This window comes from Pseudophryne corroboree, chromosome 5 (assembly GCF_028390025.1).
Source record: "Pseudophryne corroboree isolate aPseCor3 chromosome 5, aPseCor3.hap2, whole genome shotgun sequence".
In the NCBI taxonomy this organism is placed as follows: Eukaryota; Metazoa; Chordata; class Amphibia; order Anura; family Myobatrachidae; genus Pseudophryne; species Pseudophryne corroboree.
Window position 1 is genome coordinate 833,168,853 of NC_086448.1, and position 24,316 is coordinate 833,193,168.

The 24,316-nt window shown below is 50.9% G+C and overlaps 1 long non-coding RNA gene across 1 annotated transcript; it reads right to left on the reverse strand.

The window, feature by feature from the left end:
* Positions 1-19,501: 19,501 nt before the first annotated feature.
* LOC134929513 (uncharacterized) lies at positions 19,502-20,740 on the reverse strand. Its single transcript, XR_010178608.1, has 3 exons — positions 20,637-20,740; positions 19,875-20,024; positions 19,502-19,765 (listed from the first exon to the last, which is right to left on the reverse strand). It is a non-coding gene; the product is annotated as an uncharacterized LOC134929513 (long non-coding RNA).
* Between the last annotated feature and the right edge of the window lie 3,576 nt (positions 20,741-24,316).

Genomic DNA, 24,316 nt, shown 5'->3' on the forward strand with positions numbered 1-24,316 from the left:
ATCTCCTATGAGCTGACAGGTTCACACAGAAGCAGAAACTTTCACCAGCGTTTTGGGAGTGACCAGGAAGGGAATATAAATGGAGCTGCACCAATCACTGCACAAACCCCTAATTACAAAATACCGTGCAGCTGCCCTGCTGCACGTCCCAGTACAACAGCTGAGTACTTATTACCCAGCAACAGGGAATTCCAGTGTCCCAGTTGCCAGGGATCCAATGGCTCTCATTGCCTGACATCTGCCTGTTGCTAGGTGCCGGGCGGAGACCAGGAGACCTTGCGTCCAGCATCTGCCTGTTGCTAGGTGCTGATCGGGGGTCAGCGGGAGGCTCGGTAGTATCCCAGCTCCTAAGCAACGGCCGGGACGCGCCTCCCAGCGCTAACAAGAACGGCCAAAGAAAGCAAATGTAAATTAAGTTTCAATTGTCTGTGTCCCCAACACTGGTGAATAATATTTTCACTTTAATAAAATTATCTCCACTGACTTTCCCCATTCTGTGAGCTGACCTGTTATCAATGAGATTCCATTAGTGCATTTCACTAGTGTTTCCCTCAGTGCACCATTAATGTGAATACTTCACATCTGCGCTATTGAAGGCAGATTACTGTAAGTGGTAAAGGGAAAATGCAAACGTTTATTGTACGGCAAGGCAAGATAACCAAGCGGAATGTATGAACGGTAGAGGGAGTATGAATCTTCCTGCATCCATGTGACAGAAGCCAAACATCACAACTCTGCACTGCTGAAGAACACGGTGCTCCTCAGCTGCCATCGCAGCCTGACTGGTCTTCACAACCCTACCTGGGCTGGGCTGATGTGTGGATCATTAGACCTATACTAAACAGGTCTACAGTCAATAAGTCGCCCACTAATGGTAGACACGCATTAGGACGACAGGGTCAAAATGTCGACATGTAAAAGGTGGATAGTTCAAAAGGTCGACAGAGTCAAAAGGTCAACATGAAAATGGTCAACAAGAAAATAGTCAAAAAGAAAAAGTCACCACCATTTTTGTTGCATGTGTTTTTTTGTCATTTTCCTGCCAGTAAAAAGCCCCATAAGTGTACCGCAATCACTCACCATGTTTCAGGCCAGTTACTATTTCCAATCATAGTCCACATGGATGGTAAAGTATGAAAATTTCTGTTGACCATATGTGTGTGTCGACCATTGTTGTGTCAACCTTTTTAGCCATGTCGACCTTTTGAACTATCTCCCTGTTACATGTTGACCTATTGACCATGTTGACTTAATGCATGTCTACCATTAGTGGCCAATCTATTGACTGTAGACCTTCTTAGTGTAGATCTCTAGATACCCCTGCACTGGATACACATGCAGCAGCCTCACCTGGCTCCCTTAGACTGTCTCCACTCTGCAGCAGCCACTAGGTATGGCCACACCCTTTCCTGTACCGTGTTATCCCTCCAACACCACACAGACTCCATGGCTCATGGATTATATACTATATATTAGCCCAGATCTGTGACTTTGTGCCTCATTTGCTAACGCTGGGCGTAGTCACATCGCTGGGCGGAGTCACATCGCTGGGCGGAGTTAGTCTAATGAGTCACAGATCTGGGCAAATCTATAGGAGACTAGGAGCAGAAGCAGATGGTACGGGCATGGCACAGGCAGCGGTGTGTGAGGGGGTATGCCGTACAGACAGATGGGCACCGGCTCACTGTGTGCTTGACCCCCACATCAGCATATTCAGCAGGGTCTCTCTGGCGCGGAGGAGCGTCACTTTCTGGCACACTCCACGCTTCTTAGCTGCAGTTTTGTGGGGCACCTGCCGCTGTGCAGGTTCCGTACTGCCTCTGTTATCTCCAGCCCCGGCAACCCCACCGCTAGCTGCAGCGCTGCCGCCAGCAGTGAGGTACGCCCAGCTCCTTCTCACACTTTAGCCGGCAGGTAGCTCTGCAGAAGTCCGCACTGCTTGCAGGCTCCAACCCCCTCCTCCCTCCAGCCGCAGCGTCTCCTGGGGTCTAACCAGTCACTCCCAGTCTCCCCTTACCACAGTGCCCGGCAGCCGCGCGAGGTCCGCGGTGTGTGACTGAGGAGTGGGGGGAGGGATGTGGATGGGCAGAGGAAGCAGGACTCCAGCCTGAGAGAGTCAGCCATGCCAAGTCTCCACCAGCAGCAGATCCCAACAGGTTGGAGTGGACCAGCAGCAGTGACTCCGGTAAGACACATCTGTCTGTCACCACTATTCTGTCCCTAATACCAATCTCTCCCGTACCCTGTGTTCTGTCATGTCCCTGTCACCCTTATCTTGGCCCTTTCACCCTTATCCTGGCCCTGTCACCCTTATCCTGGCCCTGTCACCTCTATCCTGGCCCTGTCACCCCTGTGCTTGCCCTGTCAACCCTATCCTGTCACTGTCACCCCTGTCCTGGTCCTGCTGCCCCTACCCTGGCTCTGTCAACCCTATCCTGTCCCTGTCATTTCTGTCCTGGCCCCATCGACCCTGTCCTGGACCCGTCGACCCTGTCCTTGCCCCGTCAGTCCTGTTCTGACTCTGTCACCCCTGTCCTGGACCCGTCGACCCTGTCCTGGCCCCGTCACCCCTGTTCTGACCCGTCACCCCTGTCCTGGTCCTGTTACTGCATACCCTCCAACTACCTTTTTGGCAGGTACAGTACCCGCAGCGCCTCCAGACCCCTCCCCAATGCTCCACACCTCTGCACGTTCCCCTCCACCAAATGTGGCACCCCACCCCTCCGCCACATGCTGTACCTCCAGACCCCCTACACCACCCGCGGCTCCCACTCCCCCGCCCCTCCACCACCCACAGCACCTCCAGACCCCCTCCACCATCCACCCCCCCATATATGTCTCCCCCACACCTGCCCCCCTCCACCCGCAGCATCTGCAGACACCCTCCCCCATCCGCGGTCCCCCTCATACCCGCCCCTCCCCCACCCACGGCACGCCCGCCCCTCCACCACCTGCAGCACCTCCGGACCCCCTTCCCCATCCGCCGCACCACCCGCAACTGCCCCTCCCCCACCCACGGCGCCTCCGGACCCCCTACCCCACCCCCTGCACCCCCACTCCTACCCAGCAGCACCTCCGGAACCCTTCACCCATCTGCAACATCCCCGCACCTGCCCCTCCCCCACCCGCGGCACCCCTGCCCCTCCCCCACCTGCAGTTCCTCCGGACCACTCCCCCATCTGCAGCACCCACTCCTCTGCCCCTCCCCCACCCACAGCACCTCCCAACCCTTCCCCATCCAGGCCCCCACCCGCATCCGCCCCCCCTCCACCCGCAGCATGTACAGACACCCTCCCCCATCCACAGTCCCCCCCCGCACCCGCTACATTCTGTACATCGTGCCCTGCAGGCGCTGTTCACGCCGTCGCAAGGGGCTGCGCCTCCTTCACCATCACACGCCCTTTCATCGTGCAATATTTAACCACTAACAAAGGAATGCAGGTAATACTCCATATAATACAAATATTGAACCCCAGAAAGGCATGCAAGGGTTAAGGGGGCGTAGCCCCTTGCGACGGTGTGAAGAGCGCCCGTAGGGAGCGATGAAGCACCTAGTATACTATATATATACAAATTTACCACCCACATATCGCGTACCCTCCAACTGTACCTTTTTTCATAGTCTGTACCTGCCAAAAAGGGCTTTGTACAGATAGGAAAGGGGACGTGACCACACCCCTTTTACATGTGGCCACGCCCCTTTCCTAATTTGTACCGGTTTTCATGTTTAAAATGTTGGAGGGTGTGATGTCGCTCACACATGGAAACATTATTACAATATGCAATACCTCCAATTTGTGGAGAGAACTTGTCTATGATTCATGTGGTACGGGTCATTGGGATGACCACACTTAGGTCGACAGTCATTAGGTTGACCACTATTGGTTGACATGCATTAGGTCGACAGAGGTTTTATGTCGACATGGTCCCTAGGTTGAAATTACAAAAAGTCGACATTAAATTTTTTTATTTTATTTTTGGTGCCGTTTTCTTCGTAGAGTGACCAGGAACCCCAATTAGTGCACCGTGTCCCCTCGCTTAGCTCGCCATGCTTCGGGCAAGGTGCCTCTCTCCACTACCGCTACCCTCGGCACAGGTTACCGTTCCCAATTGTAGTTCACGTGGATTGCCAAGTATGAAAAAGTTAAATAAATGAAAAAGATTGTGAAAAACTCATGTCGACCTTTTGTCATGTCGACCTAATGACCATGTTGACCTAGAAACTCTGTTGACCTAATGCATGTCGACCAATAGTGGTCGACCTAATGACTGTCAACCTAAGTGCTGTCGACCTAACAGGGACGTGCAGTCAGGGGAGGTAGGAGGCAGTGCCTCCCCTGTCATTAATGATTAAAATAATATAAAGAAGACACTTATGACACATATTCTGTGTCATAAGTAATTTCTTTATATTATCCTAACCATTTTTAAGCTGTAAAGTTGTTTGGGAGATACTGATAACAGTGCCTCCCTTTAACAATAGGTACAGGTTAAAGTAGGGCGGGGCAAAGCACTGGGCTGTAAAAGCCCATTAAAACCAGAGGGGTAGGCGGCACTTATACAAGTGCCTCGTTGACAGGGGAAACCCACCCCTGTCAGCAAGGCAGATGTGATTGGACAGCGGATCCAGTGCTGTATACGCTGGTCCAATCACCCATATGTGGCAGGCGGAAGCAACGGTGGGACCCAGCGCTACTGTGGAGCTGTCACTACAGTAGCGCGGCGGGGTCAAGAGGCAACGGGACCCGGCATTAGTAATGAAGCTGCCTATCACTAGAGCAGCGGCAGCTCCGGAGGCAGCAGGAACCCCTGAGCTGGAGAGCAGGTGGCAGCAGCGGCCGGCGCTCTTACCGCTACTTCTTTCCCCTCCTAGCCAGCAGCATCATTGGCATCTATACTCTCCCAGGCCAGGGGCCAAGGACCACGTAGGTGAGAGAGGGGGGCAGCCGTCTTATTTAAGATGGGGATTCCCTGTTTTAATATAGTCGTTGTGTTAATGCTCAGCGGGCACACTTTCTCATGATTGGCCCGGAGGTGTCACGTGACCGTTGCTTAGGAACGAAAAGTAATCCATATACCGGGGTGACTAATACAATTAACTATATCATCTGATTAGTAGGACCCTTAAAAGTGACTACATTATATAAAAATGTGTTAATATAAGAAGTGCAGACGGACAGTACACATCGCCGCAATATGCACATAGGTCACGTAACCGGGACAACGGGAGAAATGCCCAGCTGAGTGTATATATATTATTGTTCTATTTTATATTACCAAAAATTAAGATAATTTCACAGATAGATTTTTTAGTTGTATATTCACAGTGGAGTAGCCGTCCTATACAAGACGGGTAACCCCTGTTTGACTATAGCCGGTGTGTTAATGCTCAGCGGACACATTTTCTCATGATTGGCCTGGAGGTGTCATGTGACCATTGTTTAGGAACGAACAGTAATCCATATACCGGGGGACTAATACAATTAATTGTATCATCTAATTATTTGGACTCTTAAAAGAGACTAAATTATAATAAGAATTTACTTACCGATAATTATATTTCTCGTAGTCCGTAGTGGATGCTGGGGACTCCGTAAGGACCATGGGTAATAGCGGCTCCGCAGGAGACTGGGCACATCTAAAGAAAGCTTTAGGACTATCTGGTGTGCACTGGCTCCTCCCCCTATGACCCTCCTCCAAGCCTCAGTTAGGATACTGTGCCCGGACGAGCGTACACAATAAGGAAGGATTTTCAATCCCGGGTAAGACTCATACCAGCCACACCAATCACACCGTACAACTTGTGATCTGAACCCAGTTAACAGCATGATAACAGAGGAGCCTCTAGAAAAGATGGCTCACTACAGCAATAACCCGATTTTTTGGTAACAATAACTATGTACCAGTATTGCAGACAATCCGCACTTGGGATGGGCGCCCAGCATCCACTACGGACTACGAGAAATAGAATTATCGGTAAGTAAATTCTTATTTTCTCTAACGTCCTAAGTGGATGCTGGGGACTCCGTAAGGACCATGGGGATTATACCAAAGCTCCCAAACGGGCGGGACAGTGCGGATGACTCTGCAGCACCAAATGAGAAAACTCCAGGTCCTCCTCAGCCAGGGTATCAATTTTGTAGAATTTTACAAACGTATTTGCTCCTGACCAAGTAGCTGCTCGGCAAAGTTGTAAAGCCGAGACCCCTCGGGCAGCCGCCCAAGATGAGCCCACCTTCCTTGTGGAGTGGGCATTTACAGATTTTTGGCTGTGGCAGGCCTGCCACAGAATGTGCAAGCTGAATTGTACTACAAATCCAACGAGCAATAGTCTGCTTAGAAGCAGGAGCACCCAGCTTGTTGGGTGCATACAGGATAAACAGCGAGTCAGATTTCCTGACTCCAGCCGTCCTGGAAACATATATTTTCAGGGCCCTGACAACGTCTAGCAACTTGGAGTCCTCCAAGTCCCTAGTAGCCGCAGGCACCACAATAGGTTGGTTCAGGTGAAACGCTGAAACCACCTTAGGGAGAAACTGAGGACGAGTCCTCAATTCCACCCTGTCCGAATGGAAAATCAGATAAGGGCTTTTACAGGACAAAGCCGCCAATCCCGACACGCGCCTGGCCCAGGCCAGGGCCAACAGCATGACCACTTTCCATGTGAGATATTTTTAACTCCACAGATTTAAGTGGTTCAAACCAATGTGACTTTTGGAACCCAAAAACTACATTGAGATCCCAAAGTGCCACTGGAGGCACAAAAGGAGGCTGTATATGCAGTACCCCTTTTACAAACGTCTGAACTTCAGGGACTGAAGCTAGTTCTTTTTGGAAGAAAATTGACAGGGCCGAAATTTGAACCTTAATGGACCCCAATTTCAGGCCCATAGACACTCCTGTTTGCAGGAAATGTAGGAATCAACCCAGTTGAATTTCCTCCTTCGGGCCTTACTGGCCTCGCACCACGCAACATATTTTCGCCAAATGCGGTGATAATGTTTTGCGGTTACATCCTTCCTGGCTTTGATCAGGATAGGGATGACTTCATCCGGAATGCCTTTTTTCCTTCAGGATCCGGCGTTCAACCGCCATGCCGTCAAACGCAGCCGCGGTAAGTCTTGGAACAGACAGGGTCCTTGCTGGAGCAGGTCCCTTCTTAGAGGTAGAGGCCACGGATCCTCCGTGAGCATCTCTTGAAGTTCCGGTTACCAAGTCCTTCTTGGCCAATCCGGAGCCACGAATATAGTGCTTACTCCTCTCCATCTTATCAATCTCAGTACCTTGGGTATGAGAGGCAGAGGAGGGAACACATACACTGACTGGTACACCCACGGTGTTACCAGAGCGTCTACAGCTATTGCCTGAGGGTCCCTTGACCTGGCACAATACCTGTCGAGTTTTATAATCATGTGGAAGACTTCTGGGTGAAGTCCCCACTCTCCCGGGTGGAGGTCGTGCTGAGGAAGTCTGCTTCCCAGTTGTCCACTCCCGGAATGAATACTGCTGACAGTGCTATCACATGATTTTCCGCCCAGCGAAGAATCCTTGCAGCTTCTGCCATTGCCCTCCTGCTTCTTGTGCCACCCTGTCTGTTTACGTGGGTGACTGCCGTGATGTTGTCCGACTGGATCAACACCGGCTGACCTTGAAGCAGAGGTCTTGCTAAGCTTAGAGCATTGTAAATGGCCCTTAGCTTCAGTATATTTATGTGAAGTGATGTCTCCAGGCTTGACCATAAGCCCTGGATATTTCTTCCCTGTGTGACTGCTCCCCAGCCTCGCAGGCTGGCATCCGTGGTCACCAGGACCCAGTCCTGAATGCCGAATCTGCGGCCCTCTACAAGATGAGCACTCTGCAACCACCACAGGAGGGACACCCTTGTCCTTGGTGACAGGGTTATCCGCTGATGCATCTGAAGATGCGACCCGGACCATTTGTCCAGCAGGTCCCACTGGAAAGTTCTTGCGTGGAATCTGCCGAATGGGATTGCTTCGTAGGAAGCCACCATTTTACACAGAACCCTTGTGCATTGATGCACTGAGACTTGGCTCGGTTTTAGGAGGTTCCTGACTAGCTCGGATAACTCCCTGGCTTTCTCCTCCGGGAGAAACACCTTTTTCTGGACTGTGTCCAGGATCATCCCTAGGAACAGAAGACAAGTCGTCGGAACCAGCTGCGATTTTGGAATATTGAGAATCCAATCGTGCTGCCGCAACACTACCTGAGATAGTGCTACACCGACCTCCAACTGTTCCCTGGATCTTACCCTTATCAGGGAATCCAAGTAAGGGATAACTAAAATTCCCTTCCTTCGAAGGAATATCATCATTTCGGCCATTACCTTGGTAAAGACCCGGGGTGCCGTGGACCATCCATACGGCAGCGTCTGAACTGATAGTGACAGTTCTGTACCATAAACCTGAGGTACCCTTGGTGAGAAGGGTCAATTTTGACATGAAGGTAAGCATCCTTGATGTCCCGAGACATCATGTAGTCCCCTTCTTCCAGGTTCGCAATCACTGCTCTGAGTGACTCAATCTTGAATTTGAACCTCTGTATGTAAGTGTTCAAAGATTTTAGATTTAGAATCGGTCTCACCGAGCCGTCCGGCTTCGGTACCACAACAGTGTGGAATAATACCCCGTTCCCTGTTGCAGGAGGGTACCTTGATTATCACCTGCTGGGAATACAGCTTGTGAATGGCTTCCAAAACTGTCTCCCTGTCAGAAGGAGGGGTGTGGTTCGTTTTATCGACAGTGCCTAGGTCGACAATGTTTAGGTCGACCACTATTGGTCGACAGTCACTAGGTCGACATGGATGGAAGGTCGACAGGGTTTCTAGGTCGACATGTGCTAGGTCGACAGGTCTAAAGGTCGACATTAGTTTTTTTATTTTTTTTGGTGCCGTTTTCTTCGTAAAGTGACCGGGATCCCAAATTAGCGCACCGCGTCCCCTCGCATGGCTCGCTTCGCTCGCCATGCTTCGGGCATGGTGCCTTCGCTCCGCTACCGCTTCGCTCGGCACACTTTACCGTTCCAATCGTAGTCGACATGGATCGTTAAGTATGAAAAAATAAAAAAAATGAAAAAAAAAATAAAAAAACTCATGTCGACCTTTAGACATGTCGACCTAGCACATGTCGACCTAGAAACCCTGTCGACCTTCCATCCATGTCGACCTAGTGACTGTCGACCAATAGTGGTCGACCTAAACATTGTCGACCTAGGCACTGTCGATCTTCAGACCGGATCCCCAGAAGGAGACATCGGTAAAGCCGACTTTAGGAAACGGCGAGGGGGAGACGTCTCGAATTCTAATTTGTCCCTCTGAGATATCACCTGAAGGATCCAGGGGTCTACTTGCGAGTGAGCCCACTGCGCGCTGAAATTCATTGAGACGGGCCCCCCACCGTGCCTGATTCTGCTTGTAAAGCCCCAGCGTCATACTGAGGGCTTGACAGAGGCGGGAGAGGGTTTCTGTTCCTGGGAACTGGCTGATTTCTGCAGCCTTTTTCCTCTCCCTCTGTCACGGGGCAGAAATGAGGAACCTTTTGCCCGCTTGTCCACGAAAAGACTGCGCCTGATAATACGGCGTCTTCTCATGTTGAGAGGCGACCTGGGGTACAAACGTGGATTTCCCAGCTGTTGCCGTGGCCACCAGGTCTGAAAGACCGACCCAAAATAACTCCTCCCCTTAATAAGGCAATACTTCCTAATGCCGTTTGGAATACGCATCACCTGACCACTGACGTGTCCATAACCCTCTACTGGTAGAAATGGACAACGCACTTAGACTTGATGCCAGTCGGCAAATATTCCGCTGTGCATCACGCATATATAGAAATGCATCTTTTAAATGCTCTATAGGCAAAAATATACTGTCCCTATCTAGGGTATCAATATTTTCAGTCAGGGAATCCGACCACGCCAACCCAGCACTGCACATCCAGGCTGAGGCGATTGCTGGTCGCAGTATAACACCAGTATGTGTGTAAATACATTTTAGGATACCCTCCTGCTTTCTATCAGCAGGATCCTTAAGGGCGGCCATCTCAGGAGAGGGTAGAGCCCTTACAAGCGTGTGAGCGCTTTATCCACCCTAGGGGGTGTTTCCCAACGCACCCTAACCTCTGGCGTGAAAGGATATAATGCCAATAACATTTTAGAAATGATCAGTTGTTATCGGGGGAAACCCACGCATCATCACACACCTCATTTAATTTCTCAGATTCAGGAAAACTACAGGTAGTTTTTCCTCACCGAACATAATACCCCTTTTTGGTGGTACTCGTATTATCAGAAATGTGTAAAACATTTTTCATTTCCTCAATCATGTAACGTGTGGCCCTACTGGAAGTCACATTTGTCTCTTCACCGTCGACACTGGAGTCAGTATCCGTGTCGGCGTCTATATCTGCCATCCGAGGTAACGGGCGCTTTAGAGCCCCTGACGGCCTATGAGACGTCTGGACAGGTACAAGCTGAGTAGCCGGCTGTCTCATGTCAACCACTGTCTTTTATACAGAGCTCACACTGTCACGTAATTCCTTCCAACAGTTCATCCACTCAGGTGTCGACCCCCTAGGGGGTGACATCACTATTACAGGCAATCTGCTCCGTTTCCACATCATTTTTCTCCTCATACATGTCGACACAAACGTACCGACATACAGCACACACACAGGGAATGCTCTGATAGAGGACAGGACCCCACTAGCCATTTTGGGAGACAGAGGGAGAGTTTGCCAGCACACACCAGAGCGCTATATATATACAGGGATAACCTTATATAAGTGTTTTTCCCCTTATAGCTGCTGTATCTTTAATACTGCGCGTAATTAGTGCCCCCCCCTCTCTTTTTTAACCCTTTCTGTAGTGTAGTGACTGCAGGGGAGAGCCAGGGAGCTTCCCTCCAACGGAGCTGTGAGGGAAAATGGCGCCAGTGTGCTGAGGAGATAGGCTCCGCCCCCTTATCGGCGGCCTTATCTCCCGTTTTTCTATGTATTCTGGCAGGGGTTAAATGCATCCATATAGCCCAGGAGCTATATGTGATGCATTTTTTGCCATCCAAGGTGTTTTTATTGCGTCTCAGGGCGCCCCCCCCCCCAGCGCCCTGCACCCTCAGTGACCGGATTGTGAAGTGTGCTGAGAGCAATGGCGCACAGCTGCAGTGCTGTGCGCTACCTTGTTGAAGACAGGACGTCTTCTGCCGCCGATTTTCCGGACCTCTTCTGCCTTCTGGCTCTGTAAGGGGGCCGGCGGCGCGGCTCTGGGACCCATCCATGGCTGGGCCTGTGATCGTCCCTCTGGAGCTAATGTCCAGTAGCCTAAGAAGCCCAATCCACTCTGCACGCAGGTGAGTTCGCTTCTTCTCCCCTTAGTCCCTCGATGCAGTGAGCCTGTTGCCAGCAGGTCTCACTGAAAATAAAAAACCTAAACTAAAACTTTCACTAAGAAGCTCAGGAGAGCCCCTAGTGTGCACCCTTCTCGTTCGGGCACAAAGATCTAACTGAGGCTTGGAGGAGGGTCATAGGGGGAGGAGCCAGTGCACACCAGATAGTCCTAAAGCTTTCTTTAGATGTGCCCAGTCTCCTGCAGAGCCGCTATTCCCCATGGTCCTTACGGAGTCCCCAGCATCCACTTAGGACGTTAGAGAAATAAAGATTCTTTTATAAAGGAGTGCAGACGGACTGCCATAATATACACATAGGTCACATGACCGGGACAACGGGAGAAATGCCCAGCTGAGTGTATATATTATTATCATTGTTTTATTTAGTATGTGTGAGAGGTGCGGCTGCTGTGCGTGTGGTGGTGCCTGCTGCCGTGCAGGTGTAGACTCGGTACTCACCAGGCGCCGCTCGCTCTCACCTTCAGGTACCGGAACCCTCAACGGACCTGGAAATCTTCACTCGGATCCGGACACGGCGATTCCCTCTCGGAGCTGACCGACGACCTAGCTGAGGAGAGAAGGGTTTACATCAAAGGGGTATCGACCCTTCTTCCGGTGGAACAGGGGATACCCCAGGGGTGGCTGCGACCTTCACCGGCTGGGTGAATGGTCATCACCGGCACAAAGCCTCAGCTACCCAGCTTTCACACACTCGCGCTTTCGCACGTAGTGTGATGAAAGGGATTCTCACGTCCGTGAGCAATCCTAACTCCGGCGCTCGGGGACAAACAAGGGACAGACGTACACGGATGCTACTCACCGTCACGAGTCTTGCACTCCGATCTTCTCCACTTACAGGTCCCTGTAAGGAGGCAAAGAGAAACAGCCGTGCAGGGCCTAACTCTGACCTAGTGTCACACCCTATACTATCTACAACAGCGGAGCCCTCAAACTAGCTCTGTGGGTGTGGTGCAACACAACTATGCACAACTTACACAACACATACACTTTGCCCTGCACGGTAACAACATATAACACACTATCGGAGTTACAACATAAAACGGTGCTGTCCCTTTATCTACCCGACCCAGAACACCCAGTAGTGGGGACCGCACAGCTCACCCACCTACCGTACTCTCAGGGTGGCCTGAGCCTAGCGCCCAGTACCACCTTTACTCACCTCAGGGAAACGCTGCTTCGCTGGGCCTAGCGCCCCCTAACTGCCCACAGGCCGGAGGCCTGACTTTGCCCACGGGCCTAGCGCCCGCCTAACTTGCCGCCCGTTGGGTGACCTGGGCCTTGTGCCCAGGGTCACCTTTCATATCCCTAATTGGCCACAAATCCACTAGGGCCTAGCGCCCTCTAATGTCCCCACAGGCCTAGTGCCTGAACGTGCCCCTCGGGCCTAATGCCCGCCTAACTGTGCCCACAGGCCGGTGGCCTGACTATCCTCATGGGCCTAGTGCCCAACATGTGCCCCCCAGGCCTAGTGCCTGCCTATCTGGTGCCGCAGAGGTTGGGTGGCTTGGGCCTAATGCCCCAAACCACCTAATCAGAATAATGACCCCCAATCTCCTAACCGCGCCACAGGCCTAGTGCCTGACTTGTGCCCTCGGGCCTAATGCCCGTCCCTGGTGGTCTAGGGAGGAAAAGGGGAGGGGGGAAGGATGCCTCACTGAGGCCTTACCTAACCCGGGGGCCTCCGGTGCCCTCTTCGGCCGCTGGCCCGTCCTGGCCAGCGGCGCCGCCGTCGCATCGCCGCGTCCAGCCGCCGCTGGACATCTTCTTTCCCAGGGCTGGAGTCTTCAGGCCTCTTCAGCGGCCACCGGAGCTCCTCTCCCTGCGGCCGTCGTCGTCTTCCTCCACGCAGTCCTTGTTTCCTGTCCGGCTCCTCTTCCTTCTTCGCGCTCTTCTGCGCGCGCGCTGTCCTCTTCGGCTCCCGCCCGCGACGTCTTCTCCTCTTCCCGCTCCTCAGCGCCGTCGTCCTCCGCTCTGGCTCCCGCCCGGCGTCTGACGTCAGACGCCGGGGGCGGGGCCTATGACGCGGCGAGCGCCGATTGGCTCGCCGCGTCTCTCTCCTATTGGCTGCCGCTCCGGGAGCCGCGATTGGCTCCCGGAGGGCGCCAACATTCAAACCCTCCAGCCTGGGGTCCGGTGCAGGGAAAAGGGTAATCCCTGCACCGGACACCCGCCGCCGCCACGCACCCAGCGCTGGGGACAGACAAGCTGCCCCAGCGCTGTCCCCAACTAGGGACAACACAGATGTGCCCACAGGGCACATCCTTACATTTCCCCCCCCTTTTTCCTTTGTAGTCCCTACAAAGTTCCTCACGACGCCCATTGTCCGCGGGTCAGGGAATTCCGAGGTCCCTCCGGCGAGGGTGCATTCGGGGGCCCAGCCTGGACCAGCTGTGACCCCACATCCTTCCTCCTCCAGCTCCGGGTTCCTCTTGCGTCCTGACCTCCATCGGCGGATCCTCTGGGGGAGTGGCATCTCCTCACGGTCGCTTGACGTTGGCCACCAAGGGGAATCTTCTTCCACGGGGACAACAGTCACCCACTCTTGGCCTCCGATATCGTCTGTGGCTTCGTCCCTGTCTTCCGGGTGTGGTATCGACCACCACCCAACAGCGGAATCCTCCGGGGCATCCGTTTCCTCCCGGGCAACAGCCACAACATGTCGCATTTCCTCGTGGGGCATCTCCAAAGGTCCTATCTCTTCCTCTGGAACGGGTCCTCCCACGGCAACGCAGTCCTGTCCCCGTACGTCGGTCCATTTCGGCACTCCTGGCAGGTATTCTTGCTCCAGGACTATCTCCTCCTCTTCACGGAGGGCATTCAACTGGGAGCATGACTCCACCCGATCCTGACAGTCACTCTCGTCGGCGCTTCCGATGCCAGAGTCGTCCTCCATCTGTTCTGGGAGGGATTCGTCGGCGGACAGCTCACCGTAGTCCGAGTCCTCCTCCGATACCTGGACTGGGGTATTACTTTCCTCCTCAGCGTACTTCTTCGCTTCCGCTGGCACCTCTGCTTCCTCAGCGTACTCCTTCGCTTCCGCTGGCATCGTTACTCCCTCAGCGTACTCCTTCGCTTCCGCTGGCATCGTTACTTCTTCAGCGTACTCCTTTGCTTCCGCTGGCATCGTTACTTCCTCAGCGTACTCCTTTGCTTCCGCTGGCATCTCTTGGTACCCAGGACACTCCTGTTCCGCACGTCCTGGTCGTGGACGGTTCCATCGCGGGGAGATTCCGGACGTCTCAGTCACTGGGTCTTCACGCTTTTCTTCACAGCGTGGTCTCTTCACCTCCCAGTCGTCCACCTCCGCTTCATGCGGGAAAGGATTCTGCCTTACTGGGGTCACTTTTTTTGGACAGAGTAGGTCCGCGGCATCTTCCCAAGGGCACTCACTGGCCGCATGTCCTGGTCGCCGACACTTCCAACAAGGGAGGGCCACTGCCACCTTCTCCAAGACGGGTTCCTGGTCCACCTCCTTCACTGGGGAATCTTCACCCGTTGGTTCCGGCTCAGAGGAAATGGGCACCTGCGAACTAACTTCAAGCAAGGCCTTCCGCTCCATTTCCCTGGTTTCCTCCTCCCATCTCTGGGCGCGACCATCCGCAATCATCCGGTCTTCATTCCACGGACAATCGGGAAGCGCATGTCCTCTCGCCTCGCAGAGCGCACACACAGGCTCTGCAGCCACCCGGTCCCAAAGCTGCTGACGAGACTCCGTCATCTTCTTCACCGTGGCCTCGTAGTCCGTCCTGTCTTCAGTCCATGGACATTCCAGGAGCAGATGTCGGGGATCTCCACAGTTTTCACACCGGGAATCAACCTCGTCTTCGCTCGACTCTTCGTCCCAGGGACAACTGTTGTGCTCATGCCCGTAGTTTCCGCAGAGCAAACACCAGGACTCCTTCGCTTGGCCCTTCTGACGTCTTCGGTCCGCTTCCTGGACCACCTTCTTTGGGGACGTCTCTCGCCAAGTACACTCGTCGGTAAAGTGACCTGTTTGCCGACATTTCTTGCAGGGCGTCACAGCGGCCTTCTTGCGCCCCTTCTCCCGGCGCTCTTCTTTTTCACGCTGGACCGACCGCTGCACCATCTTCAGGATGTCTGCCCCAGACACCGTCACCCAGTCGCTCTGGTCCGCACACGTCCGGGGGTGAGTCTTCTCCGGAGCCGTCCGCAGGGAGGTCTTCTTGGTGGCGTTCCACATCGTGTCCGTGATCCGGTCTCTTTGATCCTGCCGACTACGCCAAGTGTGAGAGGTGCGGCTGCTGTGCGTGTGGTGGTGCCTGCTGCCGTGCAGGTGTAGACTCGGTACTCACCAGGCGCCGCTCGCTCTCACCTTCAGGTACCGGAACCCTCAACGGACCTGGAAATCTTCACTCGGATCCGGACACGGCGATTCCCTCTCGGAGCTGACCGACGACCTAGCTGAGGAGAGAAGGGTTTACATCAAAGGGGTATCGACCCTTCTTCCGGTGGAACAGGGGATACCCCAGGGGTGGCTGCGACCTTCACCGGCTGGGTGAATGGTCATCACCGGCACAAAGCCTCAGCTACCCAGCTTTCACACACTCGCGCTTTCGCACGTAGTGTGATGAAAGGGATTCTCACGTCCGTGAGCAATCCTAACTCCGGCGCTCGGGGACAAACAAGGGACAGACGTACACGGATGCTACTCACCGTCACGAGTCTTGCACTCCGATCTTCTCCACTTACAGGTCCCTGTAAGGAGGCAAAGAGAAACAGCCGTGCAGGGCCTAACTCTGACCTAGTGTCACACCCTATACTATCTACAACAGCGGAGCCCTCAAACTAGCTCTGTGGGTGTGGTGCAACACAACTATGCACAACTTACACAACACATACACTTTGCCCTGCACGGTAACAACATATAACACACTATCGGAGTTACAACATAAAACGGTGCTGTCCCTTTATCTACCCGACCCAGAACACCCAGTAGTGGGGACCGCACAGCTCACCCACCTACCGTACTCTCAGGGTGGCCTGAGCCTAGCGCCCAGTACCACCTTTACTCACCTCAGGGAAACGCTGCTTCGCTGGGCCTAGCGCCCCCTAACTGCCCACAGGCCGGAGGCCTGACTTTGCCCACGGGCCAAGCGCCCGCCTAACTTGCCGCCCGTTGGGTGACCTGGGCCTTGTGCCCAGGGTCACCTTTCATATCCCTAATTGGCCACAAATCCACTAGGGCCTAGCGCCCTCTAATGTCCCCACAGGCCTAGTGCCTGAACGTGCCCCTCGGGCCTAATGCCCGCCTAACTGTGCCCACAGGCCGGTGGCCTGACTATCCTCATGGGCCTAGTGCCCAACATGTGCCCCCCAGGCCTAGTGCCTGCCTATCTGGTGCCGCAGAGGTTGGGTGGCTTGGGCCTAATGCCCCAAACCACCTAATCAGAATAATGACCCCCAATCTCCTAACCGCGCCACAGGCCTAGTGCCTGACTTGTGCCCTCGGGCCTAATGCCCGTCCCTGGTGGTCTAGGGAGGAAAAGGGGAGGGGGGAAGGATGCCTCACTGAGGCCTTACCTAACCCGGGGGCCTCCGGTGCCCTCTTCGGCCGCTGGCCCGTCCTGGCCAGCGGCGCCGCCGTCGCATCGCCGCGTCCAGCCGCCGCTGGACATCTTCTTTCCCAGGGCTGGAGTCTTCAGGCCTCTTCAGCGGCCACCGGAGCTCCTCTCCCTGCGGCCGTCGTCGTCTTCCTCCACGCAGTCCTTGTTTCCTGTCCGGCTCCTCTTCCTTCTTCGCGCTCTTCTGCGCGCGCGCTGTCCTCTTCGGCTCCCGCCCGCGACGTCTTCTCCTCTTCCCGCTCCTCAGCGCCGTCGTCCTCCGCTCTGGCTCCCGCCCGGCGTCTGACGTCAGACGCCGGGGGCGGGGCCTATGACGCGGCGAGCGCCGATTGGCTCGCCGCGTCTCTCTCCTATTGGCTGCCGCTCCGGGAGCCGCGATTGGCTCCCGGAGGGCGCCAACATTCAAACCCTCCAGCCTGGGGTCCGGTGCAGGGAAAAGGGTAATCCCTGCACCGGACACCCGCCGCCGCCACGCACCCAGCGCTGGGGACAGACAAGCTGCCCCAGCGCTGTCCCCAACTAGGGACAACACAGATGTGCCCACAGGGCACATCCTTACATATGTATAATAAAGATGTTTTTAAATTGATATTTGAACAACATTTTGTAATGGTCTTTTGTACAAGTGGAGTCACAGGATTTCAATGAAAAGTCGGAGGGACAAACAGAACATAAGTTATATAGTAATCGTGGGACTCCCTAGAACAAAAAGCCACTGCGAATAAGAAATTAAGTGAGTATACAGTATGTAACTATTTTATAAAATAATTTTGTTCATTAATTCACGAACATGGAGGACAATGGGGTTTATTTACTAAGATTCGTAATTTTCAGAATCATGTTCAAGTTCAATCGCGACTGACATCGACAGTGCAAAATTGCAACTTTTTGAATTGATTACGACTAATTTACTAAGCTGTCGTATTCGTATTTTCCGTATCTTCCGATGTCGATGTCATTCGTGCTTTTCTGCTGTAGATTGCGGCCGCGTTTGCTATTTCGCGGCCGCGTTGTTGTGTTTTTTTTACGACTGCGTCACAAGTCTGTTACGGCAGTGATTTGGATTTTGCTGCCGCGTTTTTACTTCTAAGTTTCGTTTACGTCACACGGCCGTGATTGGTTGTATTCGTGAAGGAGGAGTGTCTGTGCATGTTACTATAAAAACGCCCCAAACACTCCGCACCTCGTGGGTTTAGCTAGTGGAGAGGAGAGAGGAAGGTGTATTTGGAGTTGGTGAGTTTGGTGGAGTTTTTGGTGGATTTGGAGAGGAGTTTGGTGATTGTTGAGTGCTGTACTGTGTGTGTTAGTAGTCTTGTGATCTTTGTAGTATTGTTTTTTCACAGTTTGTAAACTTTTTTGTCCTTGTATTTTTTTTCCAGTCTTTTGTCATTGTTTGTGAGTGAGTGAGCGTGTGTGTTGGCTGTGTGGTGTGTAGTAGGAGTAGTGGAGGAGTGTGTTTTGTGTTTTCCTTTTTCTGTGTTTTATGTTGTTTGTCATGTCCGACTCAGAGGTCAGTGTGGTGGCGGAGGTTAGTGAGGTGGAGGCTGGTAGTGAGGTGGAGGCTGGTAGTGAGGTGGAGGCTGGTAGTGAGGTGGAGGGGGGTAGTGAGAGGGAGGAGGTTAGTGAGGAGGAGGAGGAGGGGGTGCCTGTTGGTGTATTTTCCAGTGATAGTGATGGTGTTGTGGCTCCGCAGCCACGCACCACTACCAAGACTGGCAGGAATATAAAGTTCAGCTATGCTGAAAACATGGCGTTGGTGCGTGAGCTGATGAAGCACCATCGCCAATTGTTTGGTCAGGATGCTGCCAGGGTGTCCTCCCGCAGGAAGTCTGCCCTGTGGGGGCAAGTCATACTTGCTGTGAATAGTGAGGGTGTGGTGAGGCGGACAGAGGACACGTGCCGCAAGCGTTTTTACGATATTAAGCGGCGTGTCAAGGCCAAGATGGCCAAAGAGTCCAAATCTGCACGGAGAACCGGAGGTGGGCCACCTTTACGTGTAAGCTATCGGGACTGGGAGGAGCCTGTGCGGGCATTGATTCCTTGCGAAGTGGTGTCTGCTACTCATGTCTGGGATTCGGACCGACCCACGCAGGATGGTAAGTTTGATTTGTTATATTGTTCTTAAAATGTCAGTAAAATGTAGATAATATCATTTTTAAAGTGTAAAGGATGCATTTTTTTATCACAAAACAGATTGCAGGCCTATGCTCCCTTAAGGTGTGTTTGTGTTTATAATGTTCTTTTTTCTCCTTGTTTATGCAATATTTTAAATTTAATTTATTACCAAAACATGTGCAGTGTTTTATCTAAAATATTTTTAAATTTTTGGCTCAATTTTTGGCGATAATGCTTGAACATGTGTGTTTGATTTAAATCAACAAAAGGTATTTTTTAGTAACTAACTGAAAAGAGGGGCAATTTTTAAAACATTACATTATTAAAACATTTGCAACTACTCAATCTCTGCAATATCTGAGGCAAAAATCAAATTTTGGATACATTTATTGTGTGCCACATCAAGTACATTTTTATATTCAACTAAAAATCAGGAATCAAGAAGCACTTAAGCTTAAATATTTGTTTGAAACAATACCTAATAGATGCTTACAGTACATTAATGGGTTTCAGTGGGTCATTTTTCCAAATACATGGTAATAATGTTGGGGTCACTTTTTCAACAGTCACACAGACCAGCCGCCCAGACAGGCCTCAGACAAGTCAGGATGAGGCAGGGATTGCAGGTAAGTCTTCACTGTAGTCACATATTCTGAAAACACATAGAAGTACAAAATATTAATTCTTAATTTTGCACCTAGGTTCTGCTTCTGGAAGCCGACCTCCTGTAAGGCGGCCATCACAGGGCTTGGGCCACTTACCCAGGAGGCCAACTAAGACACGGCGTCTTGGGTCGGATTCAGCACCTCCATCATCCCCACCCAGGCGAAGACTTTCGGCAGTGTCACCCCAGCCACCACTGGCACTATTGGCGAGTTCGCAGAGTGATGAGCCCAGATCACCTCAGTTATCTGGTGAGTAAAAACATAAATTAAACACATAAGCAATAATATACACAGTACACTTAATATGTTGTTAGTTGGTTTGGAGTTTACATGTTTTCAACAACAAGCAATGTGATGTAACGTCTTAAATTGCTAAAGGTGCTTTAATCAAATTATATAAGGTCTTAGTGGATGGTGTCGACAACCTATTTGTATGAAAAGATCAGATTTGATTAAAAATTAAGCACACACACGTTCACATTTTCAAAAAATAGGAATACAATTAATTTTTGGCCCAAAAAAACCCACACCATTCTAGTGTTCACACATCGCCCCTGTCCAGTATGTAGATGGCTTACTTGCTCTGCTCCTCTGGACTATACAGGTAAGTAGGCTATATCGTCGTGAGGGGAGGGAATCTAACAGTGTAATGATGTGGAGGGGAGTTAGTTAGGTGAGGAATATGCAAATCTGTCTATGTTAGCGCCTGTGTTGGTATATTTTTAACACTAGCTTTAAACTTGTTAAAGTTGAGAAAAACAAGTGATAATAATTCAAAAATGGAGTATTATGAATGTCTTAATGTGTTGCATTAGCCATGAAAATTTAAAAATTAATAAAACATTGCATGTTGCCCACCCCATACAGAGCACAACTTGATGTCCGCCGTGGACCAGCAGGGCCCAGACCAACAGCCATCCATCACACTGCAACTGACAGCTGTTGACCCAAGCATGCCAATACAGTTGCAGGATATACCACAAGCATCCATCAGTCCCCAACTGGCACAAGCTCCGCCCCCAAGCCAAATTCCTGACGATTTCTGGGCCAGTTGGACAAGCCAACAGGCCCAAAGCAATGCCAGCCTGACCCAACATACACAACACCTTGCCAGTCTGCCCCATCATCTACCGCGTATTAGTAGAAACTCGGGCAGACTGATAGTACAAGTAGGGCGAATGGCTACCTCAATGGAGCAAATTAGGGCAGAAAACAGCCAAATGAATGCACATTTAACCCGCATTATAGATGAGCAACAGCGCCATCAGCAGGCACTCGTTCAGCTCATTCAACACAATCAAGTGGTGAATGAGTCCTTATCCAGGATTGTAGCCAGCCACACTGCTACTAACACGCAGCTGATTGCAAGTTTAAATAATTTGAGCAGCAATATTTCTATGATGGGAGCTCAGCAAGTCACCTCCAGCTCGGGGACCACGACCCCTATCCAAACGCCAGTAACCTCCCCTGTTCGGCGTTCCTCAAGAGCACGTGCCAGTGAGCCAGCACCCAGCACACACAAGCGAAAAAAATAACTTTTTTGTATGAAAAATAAAATCAAAAATTTGACTATAAAACACATTCCTGTGTCCGTCTCCAAAATTTATGAAGCTGGTCTGTATGTATGTATGTATGTTTTTCCAGGGTAATGACTGTAAATGTTTTGTTAGCATCAACTAAGCACAATGGACACACCACTATAAACAACAAACAGTAAGTAACAAAACACACAATAGAAAGTAGAGCAAAGTGTTTAGTGAAGGATAATTACAGCATAATAAAAACTGACCTGTAAAATATCGCTGGATAACTTCTTGACGTACCTGCCTCCCTACATTTGTACTCACACTGTCACCAGATGGTTCTAACTCCTCTGCTTGCTGACTGCTTTCTCCCTCATCATGTGCCAGATGTTGACTTAAACACAGATTATGGAGAAAACAGCAGCAGAACACAATTCGAGTCACCTTTGAGGGACTATACAACAAAAGGCCACCAGATTTATCCAGACACCGAAAACGTGACTTCAGCACCCCAAAACATCTTTCTATCACATTCCGCATAGCCTTATGTGCATGATTATAACTGTGTTCAGCAGGAGAATCAGGTTGGGACAATGGAGTAAGGAGCCAAGAGTAGCAGCCGTAACCCCCATCACCTGAAAAACATATATAGTCAACATTAGGACATATGTTAGATTATTCTTTCACCTCCTCCAAACTCTAGGTTGTGGTTAAAAGACAGACACACAAAACATTTTCCACATACCCAACAGCCAGCCATCAGGCATTTGTCCCTCCTCAAATTTATCGAAGAGCGATGACTGACTGAGGATGAAGGAGTCATGGCAGGCACCAGGGTAACCTACAACAACACTCATCATTTTTAAGTTTGCATCACAGACCACCTGGACATTAGTTGATTGATCCATATGCCTATTAGTATATATATACTGGCGGCCCTTAGGTGATCTCAGCTGAACGTGTGTGCAATCTATGGCCCCCAGCACATTGGGCATGCCAGCAAGCTCATAGAAAGCTACCCTGACAGCACTCCACTCCGACTCCTCAGTAGGGAAGCAGATTGAGGCTTTAATGTGTGGCTCCAACACATCCAAAACCTGAGTGGACATTAAAGAAGCTAAGGTGAGTGTCATGTTAGGTATTCTCTACAATACTGTGGTGTTTCAACTTACACAAGCAACACTTAGCCATAACCGCATATGTATTTTTAGACTCACCTGCATCAAATATCTGGAAAAGGTGGGCTGTGAGATCCCAATGACGTCGCCTGCCACAGCCTGGAAGCTCCCAGTAGCCATAAAGTGTAACACAGCCAGGAGTTTGTGTAGGCCTGATACAGAGCGAGAGCGTGCTGTCTCAGGGTCTATGCCCAGTTTGACAAGGTCATACAGGTGGAAAATGTGGTTTCGATTTAGGCGGAACATCTGTATGACCCTATCATCGGACAATGCATTTAAGTTTAAACGCCCTCTAAAAAAACGAGGCTGGCGCAGCCTCCGCGGTACCTGGACAACCTGTTGGCCATGTTCACTTACCTGGTCCTGATTCCTGGAAGCCTCATGGAGCAGTCTAACGTATCCCACAGCCAACAAAAAACCATTGCCACACACCACAGCCGCCATTTCAGAGTGAGAGAAGTTCAGAATGTGCCTGAAACACTTTTATAGGCCCAAAAAATCAGGTGTGAGTAATGGATAATTAAGTACACATGTAAACGCGGTTTCAAAAGGCTGGCGCGTTTTTTTTTAGGAAAAAAATGCGAATCGTAATTTTTCGCGGCCGCGAAAGCATTTTCGCGGCAGCAAATACAATTACGAATGGTTAGTAAATGACCGAGATTCATATCTAAACAGGCGTAATTTGACCGATGGTGTATTCATTCGTAATTTTGCACTTGGACTAGAAAAAAAATACGAATGCCCTCATCACTGCCGTGATTACTGTTTAGTAAATGACCGAGATGCCACTTAGAAGAAAAAACGCCATCACGGTCAAAATCGGGAGCTTAGTAAATATACCCCAATGAGTGTGATGTCAATTAGGTAAATAGATCGGATCAGGTATAAAAATCCGGGCTCAGGCTAGCAGCAGGTCTTCTTGACAAAGGGGAGAGGGCTCCATGAAATGCGTTGAAGCTGCCTTCTGTGTCTTCTATCTCCTGGGATCCAATGGTTTTGAGAACTGAGCACCACAGGTGCTTTGCACAGTATTTGTTAATATGGCACTGATAGCGTTGACCATCTGTACCCTGTGATGTTTATGAATACTGTGCTCTTTCCGTTGTGATTTTATGAATAAACCACATTTCTCTTGACATTTGCCTGTCTACACTACTTACTGGGATTCGAGACGGGAGAGAAAAAGATACCTTTATCAGAATGCATGATAGAATTTTAATGTAAGTGTTTTTAATATAACAGTTTGCTTGATTGAAGCATTCATCTGTGAAAGACCTGTGATTGAATCATTAACCTGCATATGTGTGTATATATATATATATATATATATATATATAAATCTCAGTGCCTCCCCAGCTAGTGACCTCACCGCACGCCACTACGACCTAATGATCATATCCCGATTCATGGGGGGGGGGGATTACTGGGTACTTAGAATCCCCACCTCCATGTGTGCAGCGACATGACCAGAGCCGGCCCTAGGCATATGCAAACTAGGCAAATGCCTTGGGGCACAAGCAGTTTCTTCTGATTAAAATGAAATGCGGCATGCCTATATTCTGTGTGTGACTGCGGCTGTATCTGCATTTGAAATGCAACGTTACAGCGTATTCCTGGAAATCATTGTAATGTAGCATTCGAATGCAGATACAGCCGCAGTCACACACAGTACATAGGCATGACGCATATCATTTTAATCAGCAGAAGATGCTTGTGTGTCCTATTCACATAGTAATGCAAATAAGTTACATTTTCATCAAAGAAGGCGCCCAAACATTAGCAGAGCTGCCAGCTGACTCACGCCAGGCATCTCCTGCTGCATGGCATATTGAGGCAG